Below are 17,914 nucleotides of genomic sequence, written 5' to 3'. Positions count from 1 at the left end.
CAGATATTAGACTGATTCTTTTTATAAACTTATTAATAAATATTATAAACTAATTATATTTATTTAAAAATTTTGTATACTTATTTTTAAATATTATATATTTATATTTAACTAGAAGTAAACCTATAATAAAGTCGATTATTACTATATAAAAAAAGATAACTAGTAATATAATTAATTAAAAATTATTAAATAGTTTATATTTTTATACATAATTATATAAGCAGTCTAAATAATAATATATATATTTATTTAGTAATATATAATTTTAATATAATATAAGATTCTTAAATATTATAAGATATTTATTAGTATTTTAATAACTATTATTATTATTATATATTATATAAAAAAGATTATTAAAAAAAGAATAAGATATATATAGCTATAATTTTTAGTATATTTATACTAATTTTATAATATTTTTAAATATATATAATAAACTATTTTTAAAACTATATAAAAGTACTGTTTTAGAATTTTTTTATAAAATCTAAATAATATATATAGCTCTGGTATTCTTTAAATATACTATATAAATATAATTTTTAAAACTATTTAATAATATAATTATTAAATTAATATATTTTTATATTTTATAATAGTATATAAATTTCTATAAAAATAAATTTAATATTTTATTATTTTAAATAATTATCAGTTTAGCTTTAAAAAGATTATTAAAATCGAATAATATATATAATATATTTTTAACTAAAAAATAAAATAAAATATTTATTAAACTATTTATTTTTTTTAAATCTATAATAAATTTAAAGACAGTATTTTTATATAAACTAGAATATTTAAGTAAGATAAAGATTAAGCTGTTTTAATATTACTATATTAAATATTATTTTTTAAGTTTTATAATATTTATATAGTCTATATAAACTATTATTAATATATATATAATTTTAAAATAATATTTTATTTTATAAATTATTTATATAAAATAAGATATCTTAATTTCTGTTAGCTAATAATTATATTTATAGACTATAAATAATCTACTAAAAAACAGAATTAATTATATTTAAATATATAAAAACAGCTTTAATATTTTGTAAAACTTATTATAATTAATATAATAAAATATAATATTCTATTTTTTATAAAAAATATTTAAATTAATATATAATTATTATTTAAATCGGAAATATACTAATATTCTATTTATATTTATATTAAATTTTATTTAAAAATTTTTAAATACTGCCAGCTTCTTAGATATTAGTATTTATATAATATTATTAAAATATATTTTTCAGCTTTAATCTTTTTGGTTTAATAAGTTTTTAAAAAATATTATTTTTCTATCTTAAAAAAATTATATATATATAATATATTATAGTATTTTATATTTTAAATAATTTATAATTCTAAGATAGTATTTTAAAACTAACAGTATACTAGAAAATAAAAAAACCAGATTACTATTAATTTTTTTTAAAATAAATAAACTAAAATTATTAATTTATTAGTTTAATAACTGTATAGATAAAAATATTATAAAAATTTTAGTAAACTTAAGCTTAATATTTATTTTTTAAAATATTTAAATACCTAATTTAAATAGTTAATATACTAATTAAAACCGATTAATATAATAATTAGATTATTAATATATATTTTATAAAAGATATAAAACTTTTTAAAATTAAGATTTATTTATTTTTAGATATATAGTATTAAGTTAATAAATTTTATAATTATAATATAAAATATTTTTTATTTTTAATATATAATAATAGTAAAATAATTATAATATATATATTTAATAAATTATTAATAAAAATATTTATAAATATTAACTACTATAATATAAATACAGCCGGCTATTAATTAAATAATATTATTTTATAATAAAACTAAATAAAGATTTAATATAATTTTTTTATTAGCTTTTTATAGATTAATTATTATATATTCTTTTACTATTTTTATACTAATAATAGAACTAACTACTATTTTTTAAATTATAAATATTAAATATACTATAAAAGTATGATTTTTAATAAAAAATATCTTTTTCTAAATATATAAAAAATAAAATATTTTATTTATAATTTTTTAATTCTGCTTATTAATATAATATATATATAGTTTAAACAGCTTGATATTTTTTTATTAATATTTTTAGCTATTAGTTTTTAGATATATTAGCTATTTTAATATTAGATTTATCCGACTTAACTTATATATTATATTTATTAATTATTTCTGCAAGATAATAAATAGTTTCGGAATTTTTATTATAAATAACTTAGTCTATTAGTAGTATAATAGTATTTTTTAAAACTAAATATAAAAACTTATAGTTTTTAGCTGGTTTTTTTTATTTCTATTTTTTAGAATATTTTTATTTTTATTATTTATCTTACTATTTTTATATTTATTATTTTAATATTTTTATATTTTTTTTATTTAAAAAAAATTAGTTTTTTTTTAATTAAAATATTTTTATTATTTTTAAGATCAGCAGTATCTACTAATTATTTTTTAATATAAATTTAATATATATTTTTAGTAAAAAACAGATAAAATATTACTGCTGGTATTTATTAAAACTAATTAAATTAGTATATTTTAAATTTTTTATATAATATAATAAATATTCTAAATTATATTTATTAAAATAGTAAACTAGTTTTATTGTATATTTTTTTATTTAATATATTATAATATATTTATTATCTAAGACTATTTCTAGCCTGGTATATCTAGCTATTATTATATTATATAAAATTTAATTTATAGTCTATATAAAAATAAAATTTAAATTAACTAAATATATATATACTATAAGATTCTTTTATAATAAAAATTTAAATATATAGTTTATATCTTTTAATAATTTTATTTTTATATAAATAAATATATATATTATATATTAATATTATTATATATTTAGCTAAATAAATTAATATATTTATTTATTTTTTAGCTTAGACTTTAATATTAATTAGTATATTTATATAATTTTTTAGATATATTTTTTAGCAGTAATAGTTAAGTAAAATATTTTTATAACTAATTATATTAATACTAACTAATATATCTATTTTAAACTTAAAATTATTTATAATAAATATTCTTATAATAATATAGCTATATTAGTATTTAATATTAAATAATTTAACTAAAAAATTAATATTTTTTTATTCTATTATTATTTTTAAAAAGTATATCTAAAAAATAATATACTTATTTATAGTATATTTAGAATTAATATTTATAATATAAATATTCTTATTGATAGAATAAAACTTAATATTCTTAATACTTAAAATAAAGATTTTATTAATAAGAATTAAATTATATTTTATATTTAAATATATTACCCGAAGATTAGTTTTTTTATTTAAATCTACTATTATAATAGTAGCTTATTATATATAAAATATATTAATATTAATATTTTTTTTATATCTAATAAAAATAAATATATTATTAAAAAATTTAATATATTTTAATATAGTATTCTTTTTTATAAATAATATAATATTTAAAAATATTAATAGAAGGTCTTTTTTTTATTATATTATTATTTTTATATATTAGATTACAGGTCTGAGCAGATTCTATTTATAGTAAATTAAAATTCTATATTTTTATATTTTTTATTTTTAAGTAGAAGTTTTATTATAGTTCTGTTTTAAAATCTATAACTTCAGATATTAGTATATTTAGTATTAGAATTTTCGGTATTTTAAATACTAAATCCTCTTATATATTATACTAATATAAAACTAGTATTTTAAAAAAATCTTCTATTTTTATATTTTTTATTATTATATATAAAATATATTAATACAGCTTATTATAAAATATAAAAATAATATAATAATAGTTATAAGTTGCTATAAATTTATTAAATTTATTATTATAAAAAAAAAGATAAGATATATATAATTATTTTTATTTTTATAATTATAGTACTAATCTTTATATTTATTATTATAAAAGTTACTATAATAAATATTAGTCTAGTTTTTATAATAATTATATTTCTTATTATAATTATAATATATATTATTAAATTTATTAAATATAATAGAATTAATTAAAACTAAATATAGCTAAAACTAAAGCTAATATTAATTATTATTTTAAATAAAAATTTAATATATTTATTATAATTTATTTATATAATTCTAAAACTACTGCTGTTTATTATTTTTTATATTAATATTTCCGATTTTTATTTTAGTTTAAAAATAATCTGCTAAAAGTAGCTATTTAAAATATAAAAACTATTATTATAGCTGCAGCTATACTTATAAATTATTTTATTTTTATATATTTTGTTTATTCTAAAAAAATATTTATTATTATTCTAATTATTAATATTTATATTTATATTAATAAGCTAAGATTTTTTAAAATTAAAATTATTATTATACTAATTGCGACTATACTAGAATATATAAAAATTTTTAAAAAAATAATTATTATAGTTATTATAATTATTTTTATATTAGTTTTTTTAGAAGTTTAATAGTTATTCTACTTTTAATAAATATTATTAAAATAACTCTAATATATATTATAAAAATATTATTTTTTTTAATAGTTATTATTATAATAATTATTATTTTTATATTAATATCTCTACTAAATATTTTATTTATTATCTAATTATTTTTATTAAAGAGATATCTTACTGTTTAAACAGCTAAAAAATTTGATTATTATAATAATCTATATAAATAGATTAATACCAGCTGTAAGATTAGAATAAAAATATATTTATATTAATATTAATTAATTATAAATATTATTGATATAAAAGATTTTATAATTATATATAATATTTTAAATAAATATTGTAATAGATTTATTTTAATATATATTTATTTATTTATAATTTATAGTAGCTTATAAATAAGTAAATATTTAAATAATATTAAACTTAAATCTGATATAAAGATTTTTAAGTATTTTATTTTTTAAAAATATATATATATATATTTTTCTTATACTTACTAAATATAAGATATTAATTAAAAACTATTTTTTAAAAATAACCGATAATATTTATTTATACTGTAGATTTTTAATATATATAAATTATATTTTTAATATAGTTAATAAAAAGATTAATATTCTTAAAATATATAATATATTTTTATTATTTAAAATACTAATCTAATTTTATATTAGAAAAGAAATAACTAATATTATTAGATTTTAAAGCTTAAATATATTATATTAATTATTTTTTTTCTATTTTTATATTAGTTTTGTTTTTTATATTTTATATATTTTTTTTAATTATATTAATTATATTTCTATTTAAAGCTTTAAAAATATTAGTTTATATTTTTTAGTTCTACTATAATATCAGCAAGCTGTAGTTAAGACTAAATTATATTATTTTATTTATTTTTTATTAAATTATCTTTTTATATTTTAGAAAGTTCTAATCTTATTTTAATAATAATTATATTAGTATTTTTTATATCGGCGGCTTTTATATTAATATCTTAAAACTTTATCTTTATAGAATCCGGTATAAATATAATTAAATTAAAAAATATAAAAAAGTTAAATAATGAAAAAATAGAAGAAAAAAAATAGATAAAAAATTTAATAAAAAGTAAAAAAAAAAGATATTTTCTTAGATTATTATTTTTTAAACTACTTATTACTGTCTGATTATATAAAAAACAAGTACTTATTAAATAAAAAGAAATAATAGGTTTTCTATAGATATTTTTAGTTTAGAAATAATTAAAAAAAAAGTATTAAAAAAATTATAGAAAAAAAAGCTGCTGAGAAAAAAACTATAAAGCTAAAAAATACTATAATTATAAATAATTAAATAAAAAAAATAGAATTTTATAAAAATATAATAGCTTAAACTTAGTAAAAGTATATAAAACTTATATAAATAATATAAATATTTCTAATATCTATTTTAATATTTTATTAAAATTTTCTTATAGAGAGTTTATAGAAAAGAAAAATATTAAATTTTTTAATATTTAAATTTTTAATATAAAGATATCTATAATTATAGTTTTCAAAAGCTCTAATAATATACTAATTAATCTTTTAAATTTTAATAATATAATATTAGTTAATTTAGATCTTATATAACCGAGTGGTTTGTTTAAATTAATACCAAATACTAGCTGTTTAATTAGTTAAAATATATATACTACTTCTAAAAAAAAATTCTATAAAATATCTAAATTTTCAAATAGTTTTATTAAATATTAAATAGTTAATATTCTAGTCTAATAAATAAAAAATTATATCTGTTAATTTAAATAGTTTTAAAATTCTAATAATATAAATTATATAATATACTATATTTTTATCCAGCTGTTAAATATATTAACTATTTAAAATATTATAAAATATTATAATTTAGTATTTTAGTTCTGTATATTTTAACATTTCTATATCTATATTTTTCTATATAAAAAAATAATAATATTATAAAATAAAGATATAGAAATGCAATAATACAGTATATATAATATATATAAATATAAAAAAATAAAAAAAAAACAGTCGAAATTCTGGTTTTTATATTATTAGAGTAAAATACAAGCTCGGTAAAGAAAAAAAAGTATTAATATTTAAAAAAATAATTTTTAATATTCTAAAAAAATAATTCTAATAAGATCTAAGATTATACTAGATATGTTATTAATTTATAGCTACGCGGCTATATATAAAAATATAAAAATCTTAAGATCTTAATATTTATTAATAAATTAATTAATTAATATAAGTATCTAAATATATATAAATACGAAGATATAGAGACATAAAGATATAAAAAAAAAGCTATAAGATATAAAAATAAAGAGATAAAGATAGAGAGATAGAGCTATAAAATATAAAGAAACGCAGAGACATTAACATAATCTTAATAATATAATTTAAATAATCTAATAATAAAATTTATAGTTATTTTATTTTATAAATATAATAAAATTAATAGACTTTCTATTTTTTATAAAAATAATATTTAAATATAGTTTAATACTAGCAGATAGAGCAAATTATTATATAATTTTTTATATTATTTTAAAAATTAATCTAATAAAATTTTCTATAAAAAATTATTTAATTCTATTTTAACTAAAGTATTCTACTAGTAGATTATTATAATACTATTATAATAATTCTTAATATAAATATTTTATTTTTAATATATAAAATCTATTCTTAAAATATAATAATCTATTATTAATAATTTTTTAATTTTTAGATAGCTAAGTTTTTTTTTTAATCTTAGGATTATAATTCTATAAGATTTTAATTAATTTTTAAAATTATTATTATAATTAGATTTATAAATCTGTTTATTTTTTCTTATATTTTTATAGCTATAATACTAGCGGTTCTAAAAAGATTTATTATATAAATTATAGTCTAATTAACTAATTTTATATCGGCTAAATTTATAAACTTACTTAATACTATATAAATACTAGATCTAGATCTTTTTTATAAAAATATTTTATTATATCTAAACTAGGATTTTCTAATTTTAAATATTATTAAAACGGATACTAACTGTCTATATAATATTTTTATAATATTATTATTATATAAGTCTTTTATTAGCTTAAATAATCTAAATAAAATATTAGTAGAATTACTTTTATCTAATCTATATTTAATAATAAAATTAAAAAATATTAGACTTATATATTAATATATTTAATATTTATTTAATCTAAATTAATTTATAAATAATGTTAAATTTATATAATCAGATAAAATTTTAATTAAGAATTAAGTCTTATTAAGATATTAATATTAATATTTAAATAAGTAAATAATAATAATAAAAAATTTTGGTCTAAAGTTTTCTAATTTAATTCTATATCTAAGAATTTTTTAGACTATATAATAATAATATAATGTTATCTAGTTAGTTTAGATTAGATTAGAATATTAGCTATTTTTTTATTATATATATTAGTTTTAATTCGGATTAGTTTAGTTAAATTAAAAAGATATAATAAAAAAATTGTTATAGTACAGATCTAATATATCTATTCTATCTATATTATCTGTTCTATTTATTTAACTTATTTAATCTGTTTAATCTATTTTATTCTAATAATCCGGCTGTTTTTTTAACTATTTCATATATAATCTATAAACTTTTTAACTATTTATTTATTTTTAATTCTATTTATAGCTTTTCGAGCTATATTTTATTTATAAATCTAAAAATAGTCTAATTTAATAACTAGTAAAAAATCTAAAAAACTAGTTATAAAAAATTATCTAGCTAAAACTATTATTTTTATTATTTAGTTAGACTAAGAATTAGATATTAGTTTATTTTTTAATATTATATAGCTTTTATTTTTAAAAATAATAATTCTAATAAAATACTAATAATCTTATAACTTTTAATTATATTAAATAATCTAGAAGAATTTGCTTAATATATTAATAAATATTTTAAAAAATAATATAATTATTATAACTAGATTTATATATATATACAATACAAGTCTAGAATTAATTTATTTTAAAAAAAATTCTACTTATATTTTAATCTAATTAAATCTAGTAGAAAAAAAATAAAATAATCTAATTATTATCTGAAGTTACTACTATTTATAAAATTATTATAAAAAAAAGAAATTAAGTCTAATATAAATATATTAAAATTATTTGAATTACTATTTTTATAATAAATATTTTTATATATATTTTAAAATCTATATTTATTACTAAAAATATTATAACTATTTTAGTAAAAGTAATTATATTAATTAATTTTAAATTTTTTATTTCTATTTTTTTTAAATATTTATTTAATTTTAATAAGTTTAAAAATAACTACTTTGATCTCTGCTAATTTATTTTTTAGGTTAAAAAAAATAAATATAAATATTAATTAATATATTATTATTACTATCTAAAAGTTATATATAACTAGTTATTTAAATAAAATATTCTATATTTAAATATAATTTTATATTAAAAATAAAAAATATAATTTAAATAATTTTATTAATATTTTATATTTATTTAAATAATTTTTTAGTAATTTTAATTATACTAAAACTATATATAATAAATTATATTAATTAAAATAAAAATCTTATAATTTTATAATATTTTTTACTAAATTTAAATATTTAGTTTAAAAAGTATATATATATTTAGATATTTTTTTATATTTAAAGATTATATTAGTTAAGATCTTAAAAATATACTATTAATTAATATTTTTTAAAAAAGATTATTATAATTTAATTTATTTTTTTTAGATTTTAAATAACTGTTGTTTATAGTATAATACTAAAATTTATAACTATTTTTAAAAATCTTTTTTTAATCTTATATTTATAATTTTAAAAACTAGTGTAAATCTTAGAATAATAATTATACTAAAAGATTTATTATTTTTAAATATAATTTTATAAATTTATTTATTATATATTATTAGTTTTTCTGCTAGAAAACCAACTACTATAACTATAAAAAATATTTTTAATATAAATTAGATTATTATTTTATTAAAAATTATTTTAAATTTAATACTAAAGTATTATAAATAATATTTATATATTCTTTATTTCTAAATTTTTATATTTATTTACTTCTAAGATATTATTTATTTTTCTATTGTTTTATAAAATTTATTTTTAATAATTAAATTTATTTATAGATTTTATAAATTTTCTAATTTTATTTTTTATTATAGTTTAAATATTTATATTTATCTGATTTTAATAAATAGTTAAAAAAATAAGCTTATTTTAAGCTGCTGATAAATTAATATTTTAGTATAATTATATATTATTTTAAAAACTATATTTAAAAAAATTTCTATTAAAAAAAACTTTAAAAAACTAATTTAATAGTTATTTTTATTATTTTAAATTTTAGAAATATAAAAGTTTTAATTTATATTATAATTAATACTAAATATTTTATTTTAAAGATAATAGATTAAAGCTAGACTAAAATCTATTAACTATTATTATATTTTTTAAAAATTTATAAAATAATTATAGAATTTAACAGCTGATAAAAAAAATTAAATTATATTATTTATTATATCTAAATAGTTCTAAAAATCTATAATTATATTAAAAAAATATTTTTTAATTATTTATTTTATTTATTATTTAATTATTTTTAGTTTTTTATAACTAAAAATTTATAATCTTTATATTAATTAGTTTATATATATAATTTAGTTTATTAATTAATACTGCTAGAATTATTATAATATTTTATTAAAATTTTAAAAGATTAGAATACTATATAATATATTAATAAAAATCTATTCTAAAAATATTATACTTTTAAAAATTTTAATAAAAAAAATATTTATTTAATTTTATTAGCTGTATATATTATTTATATATATTATAATTATCTAATATTTATAATAATAATAAATTAGATTAGTAAAATATTAAAGTTTATTAATAAATTAGAAAAACTAGTTTTATTTAAAAAATTTAAAAATTTTAAAAATATTTTTTTAAAAAGATTAAGAAGCTACTATTATACTAAAAATATAATTATATTATTATTTTAAAAAAGAAAAAAAGTTTATTATTTGGTTTTTTATATAAAATATCTTAAAATCAATTATAAGTTTTAAAAAATTAATTTTTAAAAAATCTAAAAAAAATTTATTTATTTTAACTTATTATTAATTATCTTTTTAATACAATTTATAAAAAAATCTAAAAAAAATCTAAAATTTTATATTAATTATTATATTTTAAATATTATTTTTATAAAAAATAGATACCTGCTTTTACTTATAAAAAAATTTTAAATAATCTAAAAGAAATAAAATATTTTATAAAAATTAATATTATTAATATTTTTAAATAATATTAAAATTAAAAAAAATTAAAAATATTTTATTATATTTTAAATTTATTTAAAATTATATAAAAAATTTATAATATTATTTAGATTAATTAGAGCTTTTATTATATTCTAATAATATATTAATAATATTTTAAGAAATTATTTTAATATATTTTATACTATTTATTTAAATAATATTCTAATTTATAGCTATATTTATAAAAAATATTTAGAATATATTTACTATATTTTATAAAAGTTAAAAGAATAAAACTTTATATTAAATTATTTAAATATAAATTTATTATATCCGAAATTAAGTCTCCAAATCTAATTATAAATTATAATAAATTTTATATAAATCAAAAAAAATTAAAATTATAATTAAATAATTTATTTTAATTTATATAACTAATATATAAGTTTTTTTAAATTTTAATAATTTTTACTGTTAATTTATTTATAATTTTTTAAAATTAACTATTTTACTTATATATTTAGTAAAAAAGATATTTTATTTATATAAATTTTAGATTACTAGAAAATATTTAATATATTTAAAAATATTTTTATTAAAGTACTGGTTTTATAATTATTTAACTAAATTTATAATATTATTCTAAAAATTAATATTTTTAATTATATATTAAAAAAAGTTTTATTTTAATATAATAATAATAAAATATTATATTTTATTATATATTTTTTCTCAAAAAATATACTTTTATTAAATATAATTATAAGATTTATAATAAAAAATTATTTATTATTATCTACTATTTTAAAAATAATATTCTAAATTAAAAAAATATTATTTTTAATTTAAGTTATTATTAATTATTATAATTTAAAATATTTTATATCTACTAAGTTTTTATATTATTAATAGATTTAATAGTTTAAATTTTTATTATATTTTAATTTTAAGATTATTTATAGATTCGGAAAATATAGAATTAAATCTAATAATCTAATTAAAAAATTAAATAATCTTTTTAAAAAAAATAAGTATCTACTATACTAAAACTAAATAGTTTTAAAATAATAAAATATTAATTTTATTTATTTATTAATTCTACTCCCGATCCCGCCAGAAAATAAAAATAATAAAAAAAATAATTTTTAAAAAAATATAAAAAATATATTAGAAATAAAACTAATATTTATTTTATATATTTTAAAAAATATAATATTTAAAAATAAATAAGATTTATAATTTTTATTTAAAATATAAAAACCTTTCTGTATTATATATAAAAAAATAAATAAATTAGAAAAATATTAAAAATTTTAGATAATAATAAAAATTATTATTTAAATATATTACTAGTATTATATAAAAAAAAACTTTTTATTTTATAAAAACTAATTATAAATATTTAATAATAAATAAATTAAGACTAATCTAATTAGACTAGTTTATATTAAATTTATTTTTAAATATTTTAAAAAAATTTATATATATAAACTACTAGTCTAAGAATATTACTAGCCTAATATTTATTAATATATAAAATAATAAATAAAAAACTATTATATTTACTAAAAAATAATCTTATTTAAAAAAAAATAAAATAAAAAATTTTAAAATTTTTATTAATATTTAAATAAGTATAATGAAATATATTTATAAATTTTATTATATATTTATTTAAAAACTAGAATTATAATACTATTTTAATAATTATTAATTATTTAATACAAATAAAATATTTAATTTTTTATAATTTAATTATTAATACTGCTATCATTATAATAATATATATTTAATATATATAAAAATTATATAGTCTACTTTAATTTATTTTTTTAAATAAAAAGTTTTAGTTTATTTTTAAATTTTAAAAATATTTAATATAATAATTCAATATTATTAGTAAGCTTTTGTAGTATATTATTCTAAAATTAATAATTAAATTAAAAAAATTAATATAATATTTAAATAATATTTTTATATTTATATAAATTATTTATAAAATAATTAAAGCTAGTAGCTTTTTTTAACTAAATTTACTTTAAATATAATTTATTTTAATATTATTAAAATTATTTTATTTTTTATAAATTATAAATTTTATTTTTATATAAGTTTTAAACTTATTATTATTTTAAATAGTCCAGCTGCTAGAAATATAGACTAGTTTATTATAAAAATATAAATTATTATTAAATTTATTAAAATAAAAATATCTATTATTTAAATTTAATATATAAAATAAATAAACTAATAATATAAACTAATAAAAAGATTTTTAAAAAAACTAAAAAATATAATAAAATATTTATTATATTAAAATACTAAAATCCAGTAAAAGATTTAATTAGAATATTCTAAAATTATATAAAATTAAAAAAGTTATTAGTTTATATATTTATTAACTAGTTTTATTTTTTAATATTAAAAATATATTTTATATTTAATATTAGTTTATTTATATTTATTAATAAAAAACTTATTTTAAACTAGTATTAATCTCTATTATTTTATATAAAAATTAATAAATTAAAAATTAAAAAATTAAAAATATTTTTAATTTTATATAAAATTATAAAAAATATAGTTGTTTTTAACTAATATATATTATAAAATAGATTAAATATTTAGATTTAATTATTAAGCAAGTTTAATATTTAAAAAATATCTACTAAATAGTTAAAAACTTTTATTACTATTATTTTAATTAATTATAATTTATATTTTTATAAGACTTAGCTTTAAAAAATATATTATTATAGTATAAATCTAATATATTTATTTTATTTATATTATTTATTTTATTTATTTAATCTATTTAATTTGTTTAATCTATTTTATTTTAATAATCCGGTTATTTTTTTTATCTTATATATAGTCTGTAAACTTTTTAACTATTTATTTATTTTTAATTCTATTTATAGCTCTTCGAACTATGTTTTATTTATAAATCTAAGAATAGTCTAATCTAATAGCTAGTAAAAAATCTAAAAAACTAATTATAAAAAATTGTTTAGCTAGAACTGTTATTCTTATTATCTAGTCAGACTAAGAACCAGATGCCAGCCCGCTTCTTAACAAAAATAGTTTAAAAAATATAAATAAGTTGTTAAAATACTAGTTTTCTAATTAATATTAAATAATAAATATTAGGCTTCTTTCTATTCTAACTCTCTTTTAATAAATTAATTAAAAATAAGACTAGTAAAAAAAATTATAAATAAATTAATAATAAAAATTATAAAATTCTAAAAATTTTTAACTATTATAATAAATAGTAGACAACAGCTATAAAATAATAATTTTAATCTAATTAAAATCTATTATAATTCTATTAAAAAAATAATATAATCTAAAAATTTAATTTATTTCTAAAAAAAAGATTTTAAGATTTTAATATATAAATTAGCTTACCGCAACTGTAATAATACTTATCTAATATATTTAGTATATTTATATTTTATTAATAAAAAAATAAGAATATTATCTAGATATATAATATAAATAATATTAAGAATAGTATAAAATACTAAATAAATATAATTCTAAAAAAATATAAAAATATTAGTTAAGCTAAATAATATTATTATATACTTAAAATAATTATGATATATATAAAATAGTCTTCTATTTATTTTTCTTTTTTAATATAAATATAATAGTAGATATTCTAGATATTACTCTTACTAAAATATTTATATTCTATAAAATAATTAAAAATTTTAAAGATTAAAAAAATAGATATTAGTTTTTAATAATAATCTTATTAAGTTTATAATAATTTATATATAAATATAAGCTTCTATTTTTTTTAGATATAAAAAAGATAAAAAATTTTATAAAACTTTTAAAAGATTATATTTTTTATTAATAGTATTCTTATTAATATAATCTTTAAAAACAGATAATTCTCTTTTAAATAGAAAGTAAATAGAATTAAATAATAATAATTTATTTTTAACAAAATCAATAGTATAATTCTTATTATAATATTCTAATAGAATTTTAAATTAATTAAATAGAAAAATATCCGTAAATTCAAATAACTCTAATAGAATGATATTATTTTAAAAATAATTTATTAATTTTTTATTATTTTTAAACTATAGCTTTTTTAAAATTTTAACTAATATATAAACACAAGTATAATTCTAATAAATTCTAATAAATTTCTAAAAACTAAATTCTTAAATAATATTAAATTCGAACTATTATTATTTATTTTATAAAAATAAATAAATTTTATAATCTATAAATATAATTATAAATAGTAATATTAAAGTATTTTAATATATAGTAATATATAATCTAATAAAATATTATTATATTCTTTTTAAATTAATAATATCTAAAAAATATCTTATACTTTATAACTGATAATTTTAGTATAATTAATAATTTTCAGTTAAAAAATTATTATACTAATTTTAAAAATAAATATTATTATATAAAACTAATATTGACTAAATTATATATTATATTATTATTAATATCTATATAAACTTTTCTAATCTAAAATATTTATATAAATATTAATATTTTATTAGTTATTTCTATTTCTTAATTTAAAATTAAGACAGAAAAATTAGTCTTAATCTATTTTATTTTTTTATATTATTTTTTTAACTATAATTCTTAAATTCGAGCTGATTTTTTTTCTTTTTTAGAATATTAATTAACTAGATATTTAATACTATTATATAAAAAGTATCAGAAGAGTTTTTTTTATCAGATCTATATAATTAAATTTAGAATTATAAGATTAAATATTATTATAAAATTAGAATTATTTTTAAAAAATATTTAATATTTTTAATTCTTATTTTTATTTTAAATATTAGAAATATAAATTCTAATAGTAAATAATAAGAAATACTATCTTATTTTATTTTTTAAAATATATATATATATATTCTTATATATAACAGCTAAAATTAGAAAATACTTTTATAAAAAAATATAATTTTATTTTTTTTAATAGTTCTAGAAAAATATTATTTTAAAGTATTAAAATAAATATAAAACTTATATAGATCTTAATTATTTTTTTATTAGATTTTTTTCAACTGGCTTATAACATCGGATTTAAAAATAATAATATTTTAAATTAAAAATAAAATCTATTTTAAAAAAGCAGACTATAAATAACTATTATTTTATTTTTATTTAAATAATAATTTATCTAGATAGTAATACTATTTTTATTAATAAATTATATTTATATAGCTTATAACTTAAAAAATTTTATAATAATTAGTATTAAATTTAGCAGATATTTTTTAAAAATTATAATCCAGATTATAAAACTATTCTTATTATTTTTAAATATTAAAAAAATTTTAAATTATAGAATATTCTTAATTTTAATATCTATTTTAGTATTATATAAAGAAAATAAAGATTTCTATTAATAATTTAATATTAGTTTAATATTATTTTATTAAATTTCTTTTTATAATTCAATAGTTTAATATTATAAATACTAATAATTCTATAAATAACTAATAATATTTTTAACTACAGTAAGATTCTCTGGAAAAAAATCTAAGATTATAAAAAATAAAAATCTTTTAGAAATAAAAAAGCTTTCCAGCTCCGAATTATTATTCTAATATAATTATTAAAATAATATGCTATATTCTATAGATAACTAAAAAAAAGAATTAGAATTATTAAAAAAAAAGATTAGTTAGATATAGAATAATAGCAGTTTAGTAAATTTGAAAACTAATTCTTATTCTTTTATAATCTAGTATAAAAGAAAAAGATTTTGTATATAAAAAAGATTAGAATTATTACGACTATTATATAAGAAAGATATAAAAGACTTATAGGCGGCCTACTAGGGTATTAAGAGTTATCCGTAACACTATTTAGTAATAAATTAATATATTAATTAAATAAAAAAAGATCTTAATATTATATTTTTATATAAACTTTATTTTTAAGAATTAAATATAATAGTAATATTATACCGGCTATATTTATATATTTAATTAAAGTTATTTATTTTTAATTTTCTAGCTATATAAAAAATAGTTTATTTATATAGTTAGACTATATAACTATACAGGCTGTAGCTACTATTTTTATAATAAAACTAGTTTTATTAAAATTTTATATATTTTAATTAAAAATATTATATTTTTTTAGTAGCTTTAATATAATTAAACTATCTAGTTAAAAGTTTTAGATCTTTATATTTTATATATTAGATATAATATCTTTAAGAAAATTAATTTTTTAATTTTAGAATATATTTAATAAAGTTATATATTTATTTTTTATCTATAGAGATTATAAAATTTAAGTTTTTATTTTATAGAAAAATTATTACTATATTCCGAATATATAACAGCCAAGAATAAAGCTTATATTTTATAAATAAAAAATCTAATTCTTTAAAGTTGTTTTTTTAAAATAAATTAGTTTTATAAAATTAGTATATTTATTAAACTTTATATTAACTTTTTACAGGCGTTCTCGTAGAGTTAAATATAAAATATTAAATATATTTATTACTTCTTTTATAAAAGAAATTTTGCTTTTTTAAATAGTTTTTATAGTAAGACAGATTCTGCTTTCTTGCTTTACCAAATAATTTGATAATTAAGGCATATTTGGTGGAATTATTAGTAGTTAAATTACTTTATATTAGAGAATGTGAGACTAACGTGCGCGGGTGGCGGGTGGCTTACTATGGCGGCTGGCTTACCGATTACATTACTTTACTAAGTCTCTGACTAAGTGAACTTGTTAACTAACTTACTCATACTTACACCACTTACACAGTAGCTCATAGTCAATCACTACTACTCTGAGTAGGTTCAGGCGCGGGTAGGGCTCTCTGCTGCAGTCATTTACCCTCCCAGACACTCACGCCACTGGATAAGTGCCTCGTATGACAGTTTATCTTCCTTTCCCATCTTCTTCGATACCCGCGACGCTTGCGTGCCAATTCGAAGACTTATCCCTCACATTTCGCCCCCGTACTTGGAGGGTATGATCAAACTGTCACTTCCGAAAGAGGCTTCCTACATCTGACATGCATCAACTACATACACAGTAGTGCATGTAGATGATAGAGGCAGTTTTAAACTTCCCCCCTCAGTG

This window comes from Aspergillus fijiensis (assembly GCF_003184825.1).
Source record: "Aspergillus fijiensis CBS 313.89 unplaced genomic scaffold BO72scaffold_9, whole genome shotgun sequence".
NCBI lineage: Eukaryota > Fungi > Ascomycota > Eurotiomycetes > Eurotiales > Aspergillaceae > Aspergillus > Aspergillus fijiensis.
This window is presented reverse-complemented; position numbering follows the sequence as displayed.